Here is a 22,546-nt window from a genome sequence, read left to right on the forward strand (position 1 = left end):
TCTTAGTCAAATTCTTGATATTGATTTAACCAATAATGTTGATAGCAGCGTTCTCTTCGTTGTCTTAGAAGAAATAAATTTCGATCACTAACTTGTTTTCTTAGTTATAAAAAAAGAATCGTTACATAAATACTCCATTACCAATATATTTGATTACAGATAGGGCCGCATATTAATCTGAATTTTACGCTTTCGAGTTAAATGATGCAATAAGCAGAGGAGAGACTTCAGCAATTGTATAAAAATATTCTTTTATAACATATGGGATTTTTTAAACAGTACCTTCACACTAACTCTTAACGATATTAGAAAACTTTACTCTTTTTCGCAGAATTAAAAAGAAAGAAATAAAATTTATCGTACAAAAAGTGATTGGCAAACATAAGAATCAGAAATTGAAGAAATCACTAGGAGACAGAAAACAGGCGATAGAAGTTTTTGAACTGTAAGGAAGTACATTTATTAGAAAATAAGACAATAGTACCCCAATATATGGATCAATTTGTTAAACATTCACGGATGATGATAAAACCTAGGAATTCGCAGGTTCTCTGGATTCAAGAGTACATAGCCGGTGATTATAAGAACAAAAAAAAAGAAAAACTGTTTCTAGACCGAACTAATAAAGTTTTAAATATTGAATAACAAGTCAGCGCTAGAGTATGATAAAGAGAACAATAGGATCTTACAAACAATACCGGAATGGTATAGTATAAATTATAAGCTTAAGCCGATTCTCCATACGAAATGAATGCAGTTGATGTCTTTATAAAGCAAACCTCTCCAAACCCTTTAATTTATCTTCATGACAAAGAATGACTATACAGGCTTTTTATTGATGTGACCAAGATTTCACAAAAATTTTTATTACTTTTCATTTTCTATTAAACAATCAACAATTAAACATCAGCTTGTCTTCCAAACACACAGCTAATCAAATCACCTTTCTGTCCTTGTCCCGTTCGTCTTATCTAGTACAAATCATCTAGCGAACACCGCATCTAAGATTCGGTTGTTTCTCCTATTGTCCGCGTAACCGATTTAAAACTGGATTCCTTAATAGACCTACCGTGATCGCATTTCTGTTCATCTGTTCCGAACACGAAACCTCTGACACCACTCCAAAGTAGCTTAGAGAACAGGAAAACTGCAGCGGCAGCACAAATGACGAGGTTTGTAATTTCCTCAACTTGGAATAATGGAATAGCACCTGCTGTTGTCAATCCTGCAGCGTCTGCAGCTGCTCCAGCTACGTCGGCTCCTCCGGCTCCGACTGTTGACATTTTGAATCTTATTTCTATTTGTTAGTCTTAAAAAATATATCGAACTATTACTTTTAAATATTTGACGTTGACTGTACAAGAAAAAATTTTAGAATGAAACTCAAAGTTTTCTTATCAAAATCATTAAAACTTTTAGCTTACTTTGGTTTGCAAGTCATTGTTTTTAGAGTAGTGATGATCATATCAAGGATGATATTGTCGTTGTTTTTAATATGAATAAAAAGTTAAGGAAAAAGAACAGAAGAAAAAGTAATAAATCTTTGAAGGTACACTTTCGAGAATATATATTTATATTTGTGTTTAGATTAATATATACATCCACATAAAAAAGAATATTTTTAAATAAGTAGAAGAAAGAGTACAAAATTAGTAGTAGTTGCAGTAAGAAAACAACGGCTGTATTTTGACATTCTGTACAACATGTAGTCAGAGTCATAAGCAGAAAAACAACAAAATTCATGTGTAAAACGAAAATTTACTTTATATTTAATAGTTTTTTACATGATAATTAATTTTCAATTCATAACATAAGCAACTCGGTCTCGGTCCGTAACGAATATTTATTTCACTATACCGTTACTACTTTGACAGTCCCTAATTGAAAGTTATCGGCTAATAATTTTATTTCAGTTTACTCATGCGAACATTCGTAATATGACTGTATGCATAACATTGTTCCCAGTCACCTTTGGCACTATGCCAGTCAATCTATCGTTCTTATCTATTCAAGTCCAAAAGATTATTTATAGATTTGCGAATTAGTAACAAACTGTTACCTGCTCTCACAAATTAAATCGGTATCAATACTTACACATTTAATTTTTGCATTTCGAAATAGTAAAAGACAAAGGACCACTTTTCTCAGAAACAAAGACCGATTTTCGAATTCATTATACTCATCTGCACCTAAGATATCAGCCAACGATTTTATAAACCACCTTGTTGAAGCCTTTTGATCTAATGTTGTATGACGTGTTGCTAATGAACTAAATTTCCGACAATCCCTATTGTAGTACTTCTATTTTTAATTAATGGTAATATCGTTGTGACGCTGATATTTTTACTATTCGATTAACTTCTCTAAGTAGATCATGTAGACCAGAACCAGAACCACTTTTCATATCCAACGAATGAGTACTGCACACCACTTCCGTCATTTATTTAATGCTTTAGTGAATAGCATGATATAGTATTTTAATCTAATGATATTTGATTCTATAATTCATAGTACAGTATGCAGAATTGCAGTGCATATATTAGTTTCATAATTATTACTCGTAACTGAAAAGATAACCTAAAGTTTTTGGTTTACAATTTGACTAAAATCAGTGTACCTACTATATATCAAGAGCAAACTCTATAAAATAAATACGTTCTGTTAAGAAACAGTGCTTAAACTCAAGTATCTGGATTCAGTGCAATTCTTGTATTCGAAAATTTACTCTCCAAAATTAAAAACTGTCCTACAATATTTTTAATCGTAGAGAATATATACGAATACTTGGTTAGTTATCGAATTTGTAAATATGTAGACCTGCAATCAGCCACTAAATTTTCAAATCGATCATCATTAGGTATTCTTCCGGTAATGCAAGTAAAATATAAGTTCATTATAGAGTTTGTCAAATATTGAAATTAATCAGAAACTGTTTACATAGTCTTAAGATATGTTTTAAATCCTTCACTTGACATAGAAAAACTATTTAGGCTATTTTTTTGGTGATATGACTAATACTTCACAGAAACTTTTATTACTTTTCATTTTCTATTAAACAATCAACAATTAATCATCAGCTTGTCTTCCAAACACACAGCTAATCAAATCACCTTTCTGTCCTTGTCCCGTTCGTCTTATCTAGTACAAATCATCTAGCGAACACCGCATCTAAGATTCGGTTGTTTGTCCTTTCTCCACAGAACCGATTTAAAATAGAATAGTAATACACCTACCGTATCCCAACGATGGGCAGCACTCCGAACACGAAACCTCTGAACCACTAAAGAACCTAACAGAACAGAAAACTGCAGCGCAGCACAAATAACAAAATTAGGAAAATCTCAACTTGGAAGAATCCAATGGCAAAAGCGAAAGTAATCCTCAACTCTGAACCAGCTCCAGCACGACGGCTCCTAAAGCTCCGACAGTAGACATTTTGAAGCTTAAAACCATTTGTCAATTAAAAAAATAGATCGAACAACTACATCCAAAATATGACTTCACTGTACAACAAAAAATTTTACAATGAAACTCAAAGTTTACGCATCAAAAGCATCAAAACTTTTAGCTTACCAGCTCTGCAGCGTGTCTTAGAGTACAAATAAGCATACAGAAGGATAATGCGTTGTTGCTAATTGAATAACTAAGGAAAGAAACAGAAGAAAAACTAATAAACCTTTAAAGGTACACGAGCCAGAACAAATACGTAAATCTCCGTTGAGAACAATATATAAACCCACATAAAAAAGAATATTTTTAAACAAATACAAGAAAAACTAAAAATTAGTAGTAGAACCATAAGAAAACAACAAAAGTATTTTGATTCTAAACAACAGTGCAGAGTCATAAGAAGAAAAACAACAAATCCATGTGTAAAACGAAAATCTCTATACAAGAAATAGTCTACAGATAGAATTTTCAATTCAAAACATAAGCAACTCGATAACAGTCCGTAACCAAGATGTACTCAAAACCGTTCTACTTTGAAGAAACAAATGCAAAGGAGTAGACTAATAATGAACTCCAGTGTACTCATAGAACAGTACAAATATGACCGTATGCATAACAGTCTTCCCAGTCACCATTGGAATATGCCAGCAATATGCCGTGCTTATCTACTAAACAAAAGCTATGGATAGAATGGATCTAACAACTGTGACCTACTATCACAATAAAATTATAAGACTTACACTCAAGGTTCTTCCGAAAGAGTAAAAGCAAAGGACCATGGTAACCAGAACAAAAGCCACCTTAGATTCATTAACGAAACTCACCCAAGAGATAGCACATTCGATAAACCAACTTATTGAAACCTACTGATCCAATGTTGAGACGTGTTGCTATGACCTATTGACAATACCGATGTCAAAATCAGCGAAATCAACGGTAGCAGAGTTTGAAGGCAAAACTTTGATTAACTTCTCTAAGTAGATCATGTAAACCAGAACCAGAACCACTTTTCATATCCAACGAATGAGTACTGCACACCACTTCCGTCATTTATTTAATGCTTTAGTGAATAGCATGATATAGTATTTTAATCTAATGATATTTGATTCTATAATTCATAGTACAGTATGCAGAATTGCAGTGCATATATTAGTTTCATAATTATTACTCGTAACTGAAAAGATAACCTAAAGTTTTTGGTTTACAATTTGACTAAAATCAGTGTACCTACTATATATCAAGAGCAAACTCTATAAAATAAATACGTTCTGTTAAGAAACAGTGCTTAAACTCAAGTATCTGGATTCAGGGCAATTCTTGTATTCGAAAATTTACTCTCCAAAATTAAAAACTGTCCTACAATATTTTTAATCGTAGAGAATATATACGAATACTTGGTTAGTTATCGAATTTGTAAATAGACCTGCAATCAGCCACTAAATTTTCAAATCGATCATCATTAGGTATTCTTCCGGTAATGCAAGTAAAATATAAGTTCATTATAGAGTTTGTCAAATATTTAAATTAATCAGAAACTGTTTACATAGTCCTAAGATATGTTTCAAATCCTCCACTTGACATAGAAAAACTATTTAGGCATTTTTGGTGATATGACTAATACTTCACAGAAACTTTTATTTTTTATTTTCTATTCAACAATCAACAATTAATCATCAACTTGTCTTCCAAACACACAGCTAATCAAATCACCTTTCTGTCCTTGTCCCGTTCGTCTTATCTAGTCCAAGTCATCTAGCGAACACCGCATCTAAGATTCGGTTGTTTGTTCTATTGTCCGCGTAACCGATTTAAAACTGGATTCCTTAATGGACCTACCGTGATCGCATTTCTGTTCATCTGTTCCGAATACGAAACCTTTGACACCACTCCAAAGTAGCTTAGAGAACAGGAAAACTGCAGCGGCAGCACAAATGACGAGGTTTGTAATTTCCTCAACTTGAAATAATGGAATGGCACCTGCTGTTGTCATTCCTGCAGCGTCTGCAGCTGCTCCACCTGCGTCGGCTGCTCCGCCTGCGACTGTTGTTGCCATTTTGAATCTTATTTCTATTTGTTAAAGTCTTAAAAAATATATCGAACTATTACTTTTTAATATTTGACGTTGACTGTACAAGAAAAAATTTTAAAATGAATGAAACACAAATTTTCTTTATGAGATACATTATAACTTTTAGCTTACTTTGGTTTTCAGACGATTGAGTTTAGAGTAGTTTTTGACGAACGAATACTTACTTGTATATCATTAATTTGTTGCTTAAAGAGACGGCTGATTTTTTTCAAGAATTTAATATAATTTTTTGTATTTTCATTTTAGCTTAACTGGGATATTATTTATATGTTCTTTCCATTTTAACTTTGCATCTAAGTTCATGCCGAAATTTTTAGTTATATTTGAGTATTATAATCGAATATTGGACATAGTTATTAGCAAATAATCAATTTGAAGTTTACATGGACGAATATCGTTTGATTCAGCTCGATTTTCTATTTATGAGTTTATGGTATTTCCAATAGTAAGGAATAGAAGCTGTATCATTTGCAAAGGTTGCGATGATGCTCTTCTGTGGGGCGTGCAAGTCGGCTTTGTAGTAGTTACAGAATTGGACCGAGTTTTCTTTTTTGCGGTACTCTAGCTTTAATTAGTTGCACACTACAACATTTTTCTCTACAGAATCGAAATGTTAAAATAGAATAGTAATACACGGGTTACCGTCTCCTAACGATGGGGAGCACTGCGACCATGGTTGATCTTTTGAACTGCTACAGACCCTAACCGAACAGAAAACATTTCGCTCTTCGGAAATATCAAAATTCAGCGAAAATGTCAACTTTTAGGGGGCTTCCAGTGTCAGAAAGGGAAAGTAATTCTCAACTCATTGACCCAGCTCCTTAGCCTGACGGTTACCTGAAATGTCGCGCCAGTAGCGATTTCTTTCGGTTGAAAACCATTTTTCAATTAAAGATCTAGATGTGGACCAACTTCATCCACAATATGTCTTCGGTGTTTACCATTAATTCTTTACCATTAATTGCTGTATGTTTAGGCACTCACCAAAGCATCACTTTGTTTTTGCTTGCCAGCTGCTGCAGCGTATCTTAGCAGTCCAACATAAGCTTACAGAAGGATAATGCTTTGATTGCTGCTTGACTATCTGAGGAAATACACATATGAGCGCCTTTTAACCCATTACTAATGTTGATTCGAGCGCAGACCCCAATGACGTCAATCTCCGCTTGGGAGACAGTGGGTCATAAACCCAGTGCGAGCGAGATTCTTGTGTTAGGACCAAATATCCCTGGACCAACTATATCTTTGTTTTTGAACCATCGGTGAGCCATGAAATTACTTTTGATTCTAAACCAAGAGTGCCTATTCGATGAGGAATGAGGACTTCGACTCCGATTTGTCCTATCGTGGATCTCTATGCCAGAAATCAGTCTGCAGATAGAATTTTGACTGTCGAAACTTCCGTGTATGTTGATAACAGGGTGTAGCCTAGCTGTACTCAAAGCTGTTGTCCTTTTAATAAAGAGATGCAGAGGAGTAAGACTTATTATGAACTCCAGTGTTGTTGTAGGACAGGTACAAATAGTTCCCGTCATAGCGATATATGCGAGTCTTTGCAGTTTATTGCATTTGAATATTGCAGCATTATGCTGTGCTGTGTTCTACTAAACAAAAGCTGCATGGGATAGAATGGATCTGACTATTGTGCGGTATTATCACAATAGAATTATTGGACTTATGCTCCAGGTTCTTCCGTAAGAGTTAATGCACATGACCCGGGTGGCTTTGGCAATTATATTATCTAAGTGAGTGTTCCAGTTAAAACGCTTATCAAGGGTAAACCCCAAATATTTGACTTCGTATCTTTTATAGATAGGGACCCAATAATTAGTTTATACCTTCTGGAAAATGGTACAATCGTTGCGTTTTTTGGGTTAATATTTAGACCTTCTTATGAACACCAGCTCGAAACTTTGTATAAGGCCCCCTGCAAATAATGATTGCCAAGTCATCTGCATAACCTATAGCATTGTAGCCAGATTGTTCTACCAGTTTAACTAGTAGATCATTGACTACCAGCGTCCATACCAATATTTAATTTTATTATATTCGTTACAATCACTTCGTTATTCATTTATTTTATATTATTTTACGCGCAACGTAAGGGTTTCACATTTATGCGTCATTTCCGTTTTTTTCTGTCTTCCCTCTTTCGTATCAACTGTCATTCACCTTTCATGCTGCCTCGCAAGGCTGCATTTAGCTCAATATTACTCAGAGTTGCTTTTTTACTGTTACACTCACTATCCACGTTATGCATGAGTCAACATTTTTACGGGCCAGTGCTTCAGATATGAAGTGCCAGCCTGCTCCGACGACGCGAAGCCTAGACATACGCCCCTGAGAGCTAGGCTGTGCGATGGCTTGGTAACCCTCACATGAGCCACCTTAGGTTTATTAGCGAAAGTCACACCAGGAGATTGCTCATTCGATCTGACCTACTTATTCGCAAACGTAGACTGCTGGCCGATTTTGAAAGCGTCTGCTCTGCTATGTCCTGTTGACACTACAGATGTCAAAATCAGCGAATTCAGCGGTTTCAGAGTTTGAAGGCAAAACTTTTATGAACTCCTGCCGCCTTACCTGAGATCGCGACAAAGTGTTCACCGGCACGTTCACCGTTTCCGCAAGCGGAGAAAATGACGGCGACATATCTATGTCCATCTTTACGCACATTGTAGCGCAGTCGAGAGGGATTGCGGTTTCCAGCCAAATGGCCGCCACGTACTCCACGTCTAATAATTCTATAAAGAAATCGCTTGCTGTCAGAGCGGCAGCAAGCTAGTTAGAATTGCCATTAGAATCATTGTTTATGAAAAATTATTTTATTCGGGATTGCTAAGTCACCAACGACATAGCCCGTTTATCGTGGAAACTCTAATTGAAACTGGAGATCAACACGTATTCAGAGGTAGCATATTAAAGACCAACTATCCATGTGCTACAATACTATTTCTAATCGTAGAAAATATATACGATTACTTGGTTAGTTATCAATTTTGTAAATAGACCTGCAATCAGCCACTAAATTTTCAAATCGATCATCATTCGGTATTCTTCCGGTAATGCAAGTAAAATATAAGTTCATTATAGAGTTTGTCAAATATTTAAATTAATCAGAAACTGTTTACATAGTCCTAAGATATGTTTCAAATCCTCCACTTGACATAGAAAAACTATTTAGGCATTTTTGGTGATATGACTAATACTTCACAGAAACTTTTATTTTTTATTTTCTATTCAACAATCAACAATTAATCATCAACTTGTCTTCCAAACACACAGCTAATCAAATCACCTTTCTGTCTTTGTCCCGTTCGTCTTACCTAGTCCAAGTCATCTAGCGAACACCGCATCTAAAATTCGGTTGTTTGTCCTATTGTCCGCGTAACCGATTTAAAACTGGATTCCTTTATGGACCTACCGTGATCGCATTTCTGTTCATCTGTTCCGAATACGAAACCTCTGACACCACTCCAAAATAGCTTAGAGAACAGGAAAACTGCAGCGGCAGCACAAATGACGAGGTTTGTAATTTCCTCAACTTGAAATAATGGAATGGCACCTGCTGTTGTCATTCCTGCAGCGTCTGCAGCTGCTCCACCTGCGTCGGCTGCTCCGCCTGCGACTGTTGTTGCCATTTTGAATCTTATTTCTATTTGTTAAAGTCTTAAAAAATATATCGAACTATTACTTTTTAATATTTGACGTTGACTGTACAAGAAAAAATTTTAAAATGAATGAAACACAAATTTTCTTTATGAGATACATTATAACTTTTAGCTTACTTTGGTTTTCAGACGATTGAGTTTAGAGTAGTTTTTGACGAACGAATACTTACTTGTATATCATTAATTTGTTGCTTAAAGAGACGGCTGATTTTTTTCAAGAATTTAATATAATTTTTTGTATTTTCATTTCTATCTAAGTTCATGCCGAGATTTTTAGTTATATTTGAGTATTATAATCGAATATTGGACATAGTTATTAGCAAATAATCAATTTGAAGTTTACATGGACGAATATCGTTTGATTCAGCTCGATTTTCTATTTATGAGTTTATGGTATTTCCAATAGTAAGGAATAGAAGCTGTATCATTTGCAAAGGTTGCGATGATGCTCTTCTGTGGGGCGTGCAAGTCGGCTTTGTAGTAGTTACAGAATTGGACCGAGTTTTCTTTTTTGCGGTACTCTAGCTTTAATTAGTTGCACACTACAACATTTTTCTCTACAGAATCGAAATGTTAAAATAGAATAGTAATACACGGGTTACCGTCTCCTAACGATGGGGAGCACTGCGACCATGGTTGATCTTTTGAACTGCTACAGACCCTAACCGAACAGAAAACATTTCGCTCTTCGGAAATATCAAAATTCAGCGAAAATGTCAACTTTTAGGGGGCTTCCAGTGTCAGAAAGGGAAAGTAATTCTCAACTCATTGACCCAGCTCCTTAGCCTGACGGTTACCTGAAATGTCGCGCCAGTAGCGATTTCTTTCGGTTGAAAACCATTTTTCAATTAAAGATCTAGATGTGGACCAACTTCATCCACAACATGTCTTCGGTGATTACCATTAATTCTTTACCATTAATTGCTGTATGTTTAGGCACTCACCAAAGCATCACTTTGTTTTTGCTTGCCAGCTGCTGCAGCGTGTCTTAGCAGTCCAACATAAGCTTACAGAAGGATAATGCTTTGATTGCTGCTTTGTTAAAGTCTTAAAAAATATATCGAACTATTACTTTTTAATATTTGACGTTGACTGTACAAGAAAAAATTTTAAAATGAATGAAACACAAATTTTCTTTATGAGATACATTATAACTTTTAGCTTACGTTGGTTTTCAGACGATTGAGTTTAGAGTAGTTTTTGACGAACGAATACTTACTTGTATATCATTAATTTGTTGCTTAAAGAGACGGCTGATTTTTTTCAAGAATTTAATATAATTTTTTGTATTTTCATTTCTTTTCATCTAAGTTCATGCCGAGATTTTTAGTTATATTTGAGTATTATAATCGAATATTGGACATAGTTATTAGCAAATAATCAATTTGAAGTTTACATGGACGAATATCGTTTGATTCAGCTCGATTTTCTATTTATGAGTTTATGGTATTTCCAATAGTAAGGAATAGAAGCTGTATCATTTGCAAAGGTTGCGATGATGCTCTTCTGTGGGGCGTGCAAGTCGGCTTTGTAGTAGTTACAGAATTGGACCGAGTTTTCTTTTTTGCGGTACTCTAGCTTTAATTAGTTGCACACTACAACATTTTTCTCTACAGAATCGAAATGTTAAAATAGAATAGTAATACACGGGTTACCGTCTCCTAACGATGGGGAGCACTGCGACCATGGTTGATCTTTTGAACTGCTACAGACCCTAACCGAACAGAAAACATTTCGCTCTTCGGAAATATCAAAATTCAGCGAAAATGTCAACTTTTAGGGGGCTTCCAGTGTCAGAAAGGGAAAGTAATTCTCAACTCATTGACCCAGCTCCTTAGCCTGACGGTTACCTGAAATGTCGCGCCAGTAGCGATTTCTTTCGGTTGAAAACCATTTTTCAATTAAAGATCTAGATGTGGACCAACTTCATCCACAACATGTCTTCGGTGATTACCATTAATTCTTTACCATTAATTGCTGTATGTTTAGGCACTCACCAAAGCATCACTTTGTTTTTGCTTGCCAGCTGCTGCAGCGTGTCTTAGCAGTCCAACATAAGCTTACAGAAGGATAATGCTTTGATTGCTGCTTGACTATCTGAGGAAATACACATATGAGCGCCTTTTAACCCATTACTAATGTTGATTCGAGCGCAGACCCCAATGACGTCAATCTCCGCTTGGGAGACAGTGGGTCATAAACCCAGTGCGAGCGAGATTCTTGTGTTAGGACCAAATATCCCTGGACCAACTATATCTTTGTTTTTGAACCATCTTGTTGATAACAGGGTGTAGCCTAGCTGTACTCAAAGCTGTTGTCCTTTTAATAAAGAGATGCAGAGGAGTAAGACTTATTATGAACTCCAGTGTTGTTGTAGGACAGGTACAAATAGTTCCCGTCATAGCGATATATGCGAGTCTTTGCAGTTTATTGCATTTGAATATTGCAGCATTATGCTGTGCTGTGTTCTACTAAACAAAAGCTGCATGGGATAGAATGGATCTGACTATTGTGCGGTATTATCACAATAGAATTATTGGACTTATGCTCCAGGTTCTTCCGTAAGAGTTAATGCACATGACTCGGGTGGCTTTGGCAATTATATTATCTAAGTGAGTGTTCCAGTTAAAACGCTTATCAAGGGTAAACCCCAAATATTTGACTTCGTATCTTTTATAGATAGGGACCCAATAATTAGTTTATACCTTCTGGAAAATGGTACAATCGTTGCGTTTTTGGGTTAATATTTAGACCTTCTTATGAACACCAGCTCGAAACTTTGTATAAGGCCCCCTGCAAATAATGATTGCCAAGTCATCTGCATAACCTATAGCATTGTAGCCAGATTGTTCTACCAGTTTAACTAGTAGATCATTGACTACCAGCGTCCATACCAATATTTAATTTTATTATATTCGTTACAATCACTTCGTTATTCATTTATTTTATATTATTTTACGCGCAACGTAAGGGTTTCACATTTATGCGTCATTTCCGTTTTTTTCTGTCTTCCCTCTTTCGTATCAACTGTCATTCACCTTTCATGCTGCCTCGCAAGGCTGCATTTAGCTCAATATTACTCAGAGTTGCTTTTTTACTGTTACACTCACTATCCACGTTATGCATGAGTCAACATTTTTACGGGCCAGTGCTTCAGATATGAAGTGCCAGCCTGCTCCGACGACGCGAAGCCTAGACATACGCCCCTGAGAGCTAGGCTGTGCGATGGCTTGGTAACCCTCACATGAGCCACCTTAGGTTTATTAGCGAAAGTCACACCAGGAGATTGCTCATTCGATCTGACCTACTTATTCGCAAACGTAGACTGCTGGCCGATTTTGAAAGCGTCTGCTCTGCTATGTCCTGTTGACACTACAGATGTCAAAATCAGCGAATTCAGCGGTTTCAGAGTTTGAAGGCAAAACTTTTATGAACTCCTGCCGCCTTACCTGAGATCGCGACAAAGTGTTCACCGGCACGTTCACCGTTTCCGCAAGCGGAGAAAATGACGGCGACATATCTATGTCCATCTTTACGCACATTGTAGCGCAGTCGAGAGGGATTGCGGTTTCCAGCCAAATGGCCGCCACGTACTCCACGTCTAATAATTCTATAAAGAAATCGCTTGCTGTCAGAGCGGCAGCAAGCTAGTTAGAATTGCCATTAGAATCATTGTTTATGAAAAATTATTTTATTCGGGATTGCTAAGTCACCAACGACATAGCCCGTTTATCGTGGAAACTCTAATTGAAACTGGAGATCAACACGTATTCAGAGGTAGCATATTAAAGACCAACTATCCATGTGCTACAATACTATTTCTAATCGTAGAGAATATATACGATTACTTGGTTAGTTATCAATTTTGTAAATAGACCTGCAATCAGCCACTAAATTTTCAAATCGATCATCATTCGGTATTCTTCCGGTAATGCAAGTAAAATATAAGTTCATTATAGAGTTTGTCAAATATTTAAATTAATCAGAAACTGTTTACATAGTCCTAAGATATGTTTCAAATCCTCCACTTGACATAGAAAAACTATTTAGGCATTTTTGGTGATATGACTAATACTTCACAGAAACTTTTATTTTTTATTTTCTATTCAACAATCAACAATTAATCATCAACTTGTCTTCCAAACACACAGCTAATCAAATCACCTTTCTGTCCTTGTCCCGTTCGTCTTATCTAGTCCAAGTCATCTAGCGAACACCGCATCTAAGATTCGGTTGTTTGTTCTATTGTCCGCGTAACCGATTTAAAACTGGATTCCTTAATGGACCTACCGTGATCGCATTTCTGTTCATCTGTTCCGAATACGAAACCTTTGACACCACTCCAAAGTAGCTTAGAGAACAGGAAAACTGCAGCGGCAGCACAAATGACGAGGTTTGTAATTTCCTCAACTTGAAATAATGGAATGGCACCTGCTGTTGTCATTCCTGCAGCGTCTGCAGCTGCTCCACCTGCGTCGGCTGCTCCGCCTGCGACTGTTGTTGCCATTTTGAATCTTATTTCTATTTGTTAAAGTCTTAAAAAATATATCGAACTATTACTTTTTAATATTTGACGTTGACTGTACAAGAAAAAATTTTAAAATGAATGAAACACAAATTTTCTTTATGAGATACATTATAACTTTTAGCTTACTTTGGTTTTCAGACGATTGAGTTTAGAGTAGTTTTTGACGAACGAATACTTACTTGTATATCATTAATTTGTTGCTTAAAGAGACGGCTGATTTTTTTCAAGAATTTAATATAATTTTTTGTATTTTCATTTTAGCTTAACTGGGATATTATTTATATGTTCTTTCCATTTTAACTTTGCATCTAAGTTCATGCCGAGATTTTTAGTTATATTTGAGTATTATAATCGAATATTGGACATAGTTATTAGCAAATAATCAATTTGAAGTTTACATGGACGAATATCGTTTGATTCAGCTCGATTTTCTATTTATGAGTTTATGGTATTTCCAATAGTAAGGAATAGAAGCTGTATCATTTGCAAAGGTTGCGATGATGCTCTTCTGTGGGGCGTGCAAGTCGGCTTTGTAGTAGTTACAGAATTGGACCGAGTTTTCTTTTTTGCGGTACTCTAGCTTTAATTAGTTGCACACTACAACATTTTTCTCTACAGAATCGAAATGTTAAAATAGAATAGTAATACACGGGTTACCGTCTCCTAACGATGGGGAGCACTGCGACCATGGTTGATCTTTTGAACTGCTACAGACCCTAACCGAACAGAAAACATTTCGCTCTTCGGAAATATCAAAATTCAGCGAAAATGTCAACTTTTAGGGGGCTTCCAGTGTCAGAAAGGGAAAGTAATTCTCAACTCATTGACCCAGCTCCTTAGCCTGACGGTTACCTGAAATGTCGCGCCAGTAGCGATTTCTTTCGGTTGAAAACCATTTTTCAATTAAAGATCTAGATGTGAACCAACTTCATCCACAATATGTCTTCGGTGTTTACCATTAATTCTTTACCATTAATTGCTGTATGTTTAGGCACTCACCAAAGCATCACTTTGTTTTTGCTTGCCAGCTGCTGCAGCGTGTCTTAGCAGTCCAACATAAGCTTACAGAAGGATAATGCTTTGATTGCTGCTTGACTATCTGAGGAAATACACATATGAGCGCCTTTTAACCCATTACTAATGTTGATTCGAGCGCAGACCCCAATGACGTCAATCTCCGCTTGGGAGACAGTGGGTCATAAACCCAGTGCGAGCGAGATTCTTGTGTTAGGACCAAATATCCCTGGACCAACTATATCTTTGTTTTTGAACCATCGGTGAGCCATGAAATTACTTTTGATTCTAAACCAAGAGTGCCTATTCGATGAGGAATGAGGACTTCGACTCCGATTTGTCCTATCGTGGATCTCTATGCCAGAAATCAGTCTGCAGATAGAATTTTGACTGTCGAAACTTCCGTGTATGTTGATAACAGGGTGTAGCCTAGCTGTACTCAAAGCTGTTGTCCTTTTAATAAAGAGATGCAGAGGAGTAAGACTTATTATGAACTCCAGTGTTGTTGTAGGACAGGTACAAATAGTTCCCGTCATAGCGATATATGCGAGTCTTTGCAGTTTATTGCATTTGAATATTGCAGCATTATGCTGTGCTGTGTTCTACTAAACAAAAGCTGCATGGGATAGAATGGATCTGACTATTGTGCGGTATTATCACAATAGAATTATTGGACTTATGCTCCAGGTTCTTCCGTAAGAGTTAATGCACATGACTCGGGTGGCTTTGGCAATTATATTATCTAAGTGAGTGTTCCAGTTAAAACGCTTATCAAGGGTAAACCCCAAATATTTGACTTCGTATCTTTTATAGATAGGGACCCAATAATTAGTTTATACCTTCTGGAAAATGGTACAATCGTTGCGTTTTTGGGTTAATATTTAGACCTTCTTATGAACACCAGCTCGAAACTTTGTATAAGGCCCCCTGCAAATAATGATTGCCAAGTCATCTGCATAACCTATAGCATTGTAGCCAGATTGTTCTACCAGTTTAACTAGTAGATCATTGACTACCAGCGTCCATACCAATATTTAATTTTATTATATTCGTTACAATCACTTCGTTATTCATTTATTTTATATTATTTTACGCGCAACGTAAGGGTTTCACATTTATGCGTCATTTCCGTTTTTTTCTGTCTTCCCTCTTTCGTATCAACTGTCATTCACCTTTCATGCTGCCTCGCAGGGCTGCATTTAGCTCAATATTACTCAGAGTTGCTTTTTTACTGTTACACTCACTATCCACGTTATGCATGAGTCAACATTTTTACGGGCCAGTGCTTCAGATATGAAGTGCCAGCCTGCTCCGACGACGCGAAGCCTAGACATACGCCCCTGAGAGCTAGGCTGTGCGATGGCTTGGTAACCCTCACATGAGCCACCTTAGGTTTATTAGCGAAAGTCACACCAGGAGATTGCTCATTCGATCTGACCTACTTATTCGCAAACGTAGACTGCTGGCCGATTTTGAGAGCGTCTGCTCTGCTATGTCCTGTTGACACTACCGATGTCAAAATCAGCGAATTCAGCGGTTTCAGAGTTTGAAGGCAAAACTTTTATGAACTCCTGCCGCCTTACCTGAGATCGCGACAAAGTGTTCACCGGCACGTTCACCGTTTCCGCAAGCGGAGAAAATGACGGCGACATATCTATGTCCATCTTTACGCACATTGTAGCGCAGTCGAGAGGGATTGCGGTTTCCAGCCAAATGGCCGCCACGTACTCCACGTCTAATAATTCTATAAAGAAATCGCTTGCTGTCAGAGCGGCATCAAGCTAGTTAGAATTGCCATTAGAATCATTGTTTATGAAAAATTATTTTATTCGGGATTGCTAAGTCACCAACGACATAGCCCGTTTATCGTGGAAACTCTAATTGAAACTGGAGATCAACACGTATTCAGAGGTAGCATATTAAAGACCAACTATCCATGTGCTACAATAATATTTCTAATCGTAGAGAATATATACGATTACTTGGTTAGTTATCAATTTTGTAAATAGACCTGCAATCAGCCACTAAATTTTCAAATCGATCATCATTCGGTATTCTTCCGGTAATGCAAGTAAAATATAAGTTCATTATAGAGTTTGTCAAATATTTAAATTAATCAGAAACTGTTTACATAGTCCTAAGATATGTTTCAAATCCTCCACTTGACATAGAAAAACTATTTAGGCATTTTTGGTGATATGACTAATACTTCACAGAAACTTTTATTTTTTATTTTCTATTCAACAATCAACAATTAATCATCAACTTGTCTTCCAAACACACAGCTAATCAAATCACCTTTCTGTCCTTGTCCCGTTCGTCTTATCTAGTCCAAGTCATCTAGCGAACACCGCATCTAAGATTCGGTTGTTTGTTCTATTGTCCGCGTAACCGATTTAAAACTGGATTCCTTAATGGACCTACCGTGATCGCATTTCTGTTCATCTGTTCCGAATACGAAACCTTTGACACCACTCCAAAGTAGCTTAGAGAACAGGAAAACTGCAGCGGCAGCACAAATGACGAGGTTTGTAATTTCCTCAACTTGAAATAATGGAATGGCACCTGCTGTTGTCATTCCTGCAGCGTCTGCAGCTGCTCCACCTGCGTCGGCTGCTCCGCCTGCGACTGTTGTTGCCATTTTGAATCTTATTTCTATTTGTTAAAGTCTTAAAAAATATATCGAACTATTACTTTTTAATATTTGACGTTGACTGTACAAGAAAAAATTTTAAAATGAATGAAACACAAATTTTCTTTATGAGATACATTATAACTTTTAGCTTACTTTGGTTTTCAGACGATTGAGTTTAGAGTAGTTTTTGACGAACGAATACTTACTTGTATATCATTAATTTGTTGCTTAAAGAGACGGCTGATTTTTTTCAAGAATTTAATATAATTTTTTGTATTTTCATTTCTATCTAAGTTCATGCCGAGATTTTTAGTTATATTTGAGTATTATAATCGAATATTGGACATAGTTATTAGCAAATAATCAATTTGAAGTTTACATGGACGAATATCGTTTGATTCAGCTCGATTTTCTATTTATGAGTTTATGGTATTTCCAATAGTAAGGAATAGAAGCTGTATCATTTGCAAAGGTTGCGATGATGCTCTTCTGTGGGGCGTGCAAGTCGGCTTTGTAGTAGTTACAGAATTGGACCGAGTTTTCTTTTTTGCGGTACTCTAGCTTTAATTAGTTGCACACTACAACATTTTTCTCTACAGAATCGAAATGTTAAAATAGAATAGTAATACACGGGTTACCGTCTCCTAACGATGGGGAGCACTGCGACCATGGTTGATCTTTTGAACTGCTACAGACCCTAACCGAACAGAAAACATTTCGCTCTTCGGAAATATTAAAATTCAGCGAAAATGTCAACTTTTAGGGGGCTTCCAGTGTCAGAAAGGGAAAGTAATTCTCAACTCATTGACCCAGCTCCTTAGCCTGACGGTTACCTGAAATGTCGCGCCAGTAGCGATTTCTTTCGGTTGAAAACCATTTTTCAATTAAAGATCTAGATGTGAACCAACTTCATCCACAATATGTCTTCGGTGTTTACCATTAATTCTTTACCATTAATTGCTGTATGTTTAGGCACTCACCAAAGCATCACTGTGTTTTTGCTTGCCAGCTGCTGCAGCGTGTCTTAGCAGTCCAACATAAGCTTACAGAAGGATAATGCTTTGATTGCTGCTTGACTATCTGAGGAAATACACATATGAGCGCCTTTTAACCCATTACTAATGTTGATTCGAGCGCAGACCCCAATGACGTCAATCTCCGCTTGGGAGACAGTGGGTCATAAACCCAGTGCGAGCGAGATTCTTGTGTTAGGACCAAATATCCCTGGACCAACTATATCTTTGTTTTTGAACCATCGGTGAGCCATAAAATTACTTTTGATTCTAAACCAAGAGTGCCTATTCGATGAGGAATGAGGACTTCGACTCCGATTTGTCCTATCGTGGATCTCTATGCCAGAAATCAGTCTGCAGATAGAATTTTGACTGTCGAAACTTCCGTGTATGTTGATAACAGTTTGTAGCCTAGCTGTACTCAAAGCTGTTGTCCTTTTAATAAAGAGATGCAGAGGAGTAAGACTTATTATGAACTCCAGTGTTGTTGTAGGACAGGTACAAATAGTTCCCGTCATAGCGATATATGCGAGTCTTTGCAGTTTATTGCATTTGAATATTGCAGCATTATGCTGTGCTGTGTTCTACTAAACAAAAGCTGCATGGGATAGAATGGATCTGACTATTGTGCGGTATTATCACAATAGAATTTTTGGACTTATGCTCCAGGTTCTTCCGTAAGAGTTAATGCACATGACCCGGATGGCTTTGGCAATTATATTATCTAAGTGAGTGTTCCAGTTAAAACGCTTATCAAGGGTAAACCCCAAATATTTGACTTCGTATCTTTTATAGATAGGGACCCAATAATTAGTTTATACCTTTTGGAAAATGGTACAATCGTTGCGTTTTTTGGGTTAATATTTAGACCTTCTTATGAACACCAGCTCGAAACTTTGTATAAGGCCCCCTGCAAATAATGATTGCCAAGTCATCTGCATAACCTATAGCATTGTAGCCAGATTGTTCTACCAGTTTAACTAGTAGATCATTGACTACCAGCGTCCATACCAATATTTAATTTTATTATATTCGTTACAATCACTTCGTTATTCATTTATTTTATATTATTTTACGCGCAACGTAAGGGTTTCACATTTATGCGTCATTTCCGTTTTTTTCTGTCTTCCCTCTTTCGTATCAACTGTCATTCACCTTTCATGCTGCCTCGCAAGGCTGCATTTAGCTCAATATTACTCAGAGTTGCTTTTTTACTGTTACACTCACTATCCACGTTATGCATGAGTCAACATTTTTACGGGCCAGTGCTTCAGATATGAAGTGCCAGCCTGCTCCGACGACGCGAAGCCTAGACATACGCCCCTGAGAGCTAGGCTGTGCGATGGCTTGGTAACCCTCACATGAGCCACCTTAGGTTTATTAGCGAAAGTCACACCAGGAGATTGCTCATTCGATCTGACCTACTTATTCGCAAACGTAGACTGCTGGCCGATTTTGAGAGCGTCTGCTCTGCTATGTCCTGTTGACACTACCGATGTCAAAATCAGCGAATTCAGCGGTTTCAGAGTTTGAAGGCAAAACTTTTATGAACTCCTGCCGCCTTACCTGAGATCGCGACAAAGTGTTCACCGGCACGTTCACCGTTTCCGCAAGCGGAGAAAATGACGGCGACATATCTATGTCCATCTTTACGCACATTGTAGCGCAGTCGAGAGGGATTGCGGTTTCCAGCCAAATGGCCGCCACGTACTCCACGTCTAATAATTCTATAAAGAAATCGCTTGCTGTCAGAGCGGCATCAAGCTAGTTAGAATTGCCATTAGAATCATTGTTTATGAAAAATTATTTTATTCGGGATTGCTAAGTCACCAACGACATAGCCCGTTTATCGTGGAAACTCTAATAGAAACTGGAGATCAACACGTATTCAGAGGTAGCATATTAAAGACCAACTATCCATGTGCTACAATACTATTTCTAATCGTAGAGAATATATACGATTACTTGGTTAGTTATCAATTTTGTAAATAGACCTGCAATCAGCCACTAAATTTTCAAATCGATCATCATTCGGTATTCTTCCGGTAATGCAAGTAAAATATAAGTTCATTATAGAGTTTGTCAAATATTTAAATTAATCAGAAACTGTTTACATAGTCCTAAGATATGTTTCAAATCCTCCACTTGACATAGAAAAACTATTTAGGCATTTTTGGTGATATGACTAATACTTCACAGAAACTTTTATTTTTTATTTTCTATTCAACAATCAACAATTAATCATCAACTTGTCTTCCAAACACACAGCTAATCAAATCACCTTTCTGTCCTTGTCCCGTTCGTCTTATCTAGTTCAAGTCATCTAGCGAACACCGCATCTAAGATTCGGTTGTTTGTCCTATTGTCCGCGTAACCGATTTAAAACTGGATTCCTTAATGGACCTACCATGATCGCATTTCTGTTCATCTGTTCCGAATACGAAACCTCTGACACCACTCCAAAATAGCTTAGAGAACAGGAAAACTGCAGCGGCAGCACAAATGACGAGGTTTGTAATTTCCTCAACTTGAAATAATGGAATGGCACCTGCTGTTGTCATTCCTGCAGCGTCTGCAGCTGCTCCACCTGCGTCGGCTGCTCCGCCTGCGACTGTTGTTGCCATTTTGAATCTTATTTCTATTTGTTAAAGTCTTAAAAAATATATCGAACTATTACTTTTTAATATTTGACGTTGACTGTACAAGAAAAAATTTTAAAATGAATGAAACACAAATTTTCTTTATGAGATACATTATAACTTTTAGCTTACTTTGGTTTTCAGACGATTGAGTTTAGAGTAGTTTTTGACGAACGAATACTTACTTGTATATCATTAATTTGTTGCTTAAAGAGACGGCTGATTTTTTTCAAGAATTTAATATAATTTTTTGTATTTTCATTTTAGCTTAACTGGGATATTATTTATATGTTCTTTCCATTTTAACTTTGCATCTAAGTTCATGCCGAGATTTTTAGTAATATTTGAGTATTATAATCGAATATTGGACATAGTTATTAGCAAATAATCAATTTGAAGTTTACATGGACGAATATCGTTTGATTCAGCTCGATTTTCTATTTATGAGTTTATGGTATTTCCAATAGTAAGGAATAGAAGCTGTATCATTTGCAAAGGTTGCGATGATGCTCTCCTGTGGGGCGTGCAAGTCGGCTTTGTAGTAGTTACAGAATTGGACCGAGTTTTCTTTTTTGCGGTACTCTAGCTTTAATTAGTTGCACACTACAACATTTTTCTCTACAGAATCGAAATGTTAAAATAGAATAGTAATACACGGGTTACCGTCTCCTAACGATGGGGAGCACTGCGACCATGGTTGATCTTTTGAACTGCTACAGACCCTAACCGAACAGAAAACATTTCGCTCTTCGGAAATATTAAAATTCAGCGAAAATGTCAACTTTTAGGGGGCTTCCAGTGTCAGAAAGGGAAAGTAATTCTCAACTCATTGACCCAGCTCCTTAGCCTGACGGTTACCTGAAATGTCGCGCCAGTAGCGATTTCTTTCGGTTGAAAACCATTTTTCAATTAAAGATCTAGATGTGGACCAACTTCATCCACAACATGTCTTCGGTGATTACCATTAATTCTTTACCATTAATTGCTGTATGTTTAGGCACTCACCAAAGCATCACTTTGTTTTTGCTTGCCAGCTGCTGCAGCGTGTCTTAGCAGTCCAACATAAGCTTACAGAAGGATAATGCTTTGATTGCTGCTTGACTATCTGAGGAAATACACATATGAGCGCCTTTTAACCCATTACTAATGTTGATTCGAGCGCAGACCCCAATGACGTCAATCTCCGCTTGGGAGACAGTGGGTCATAAACCCAGTGCGAGCGAGATTCTTGTGTTAGGACCAAATATCCCTGGACCAACTATATCTTTGTTTTTGAACCATCGGTGAGCCATAAAATTACTTTTGATTCTAAACCAAGAGTGCCTATTCGATGAGGAATGAGGACTTCGACTCCGATTTGTCCTATCGTGGATCTCTATGCCAGAAATCAGTCTGCAGATAGAATTTTGACTGTCGAAACTTCCGTGTATGTTGATAACAGTTTGTAGCCTAGCTGTACTCAAAGCTGTTGTCCTTTTAATAAAGAGATGCAGAGGAGTAAGACTTA

Source organism: Teleopsis dalmanni, chromosome X, assembly GCF_002237135.1.
Source record: "Teleopsis dalmanni isolate 2A chromosome X, ASM223713v2, whole genome shotgun sequence".
In the NCBI taxonomy this organism is placed as follows: Eukaryota; Metazoa; Arthropoda; class Insecta; order Diptera; family Diopsidae; genus Teleopsis; species Teleopsis dalmanni.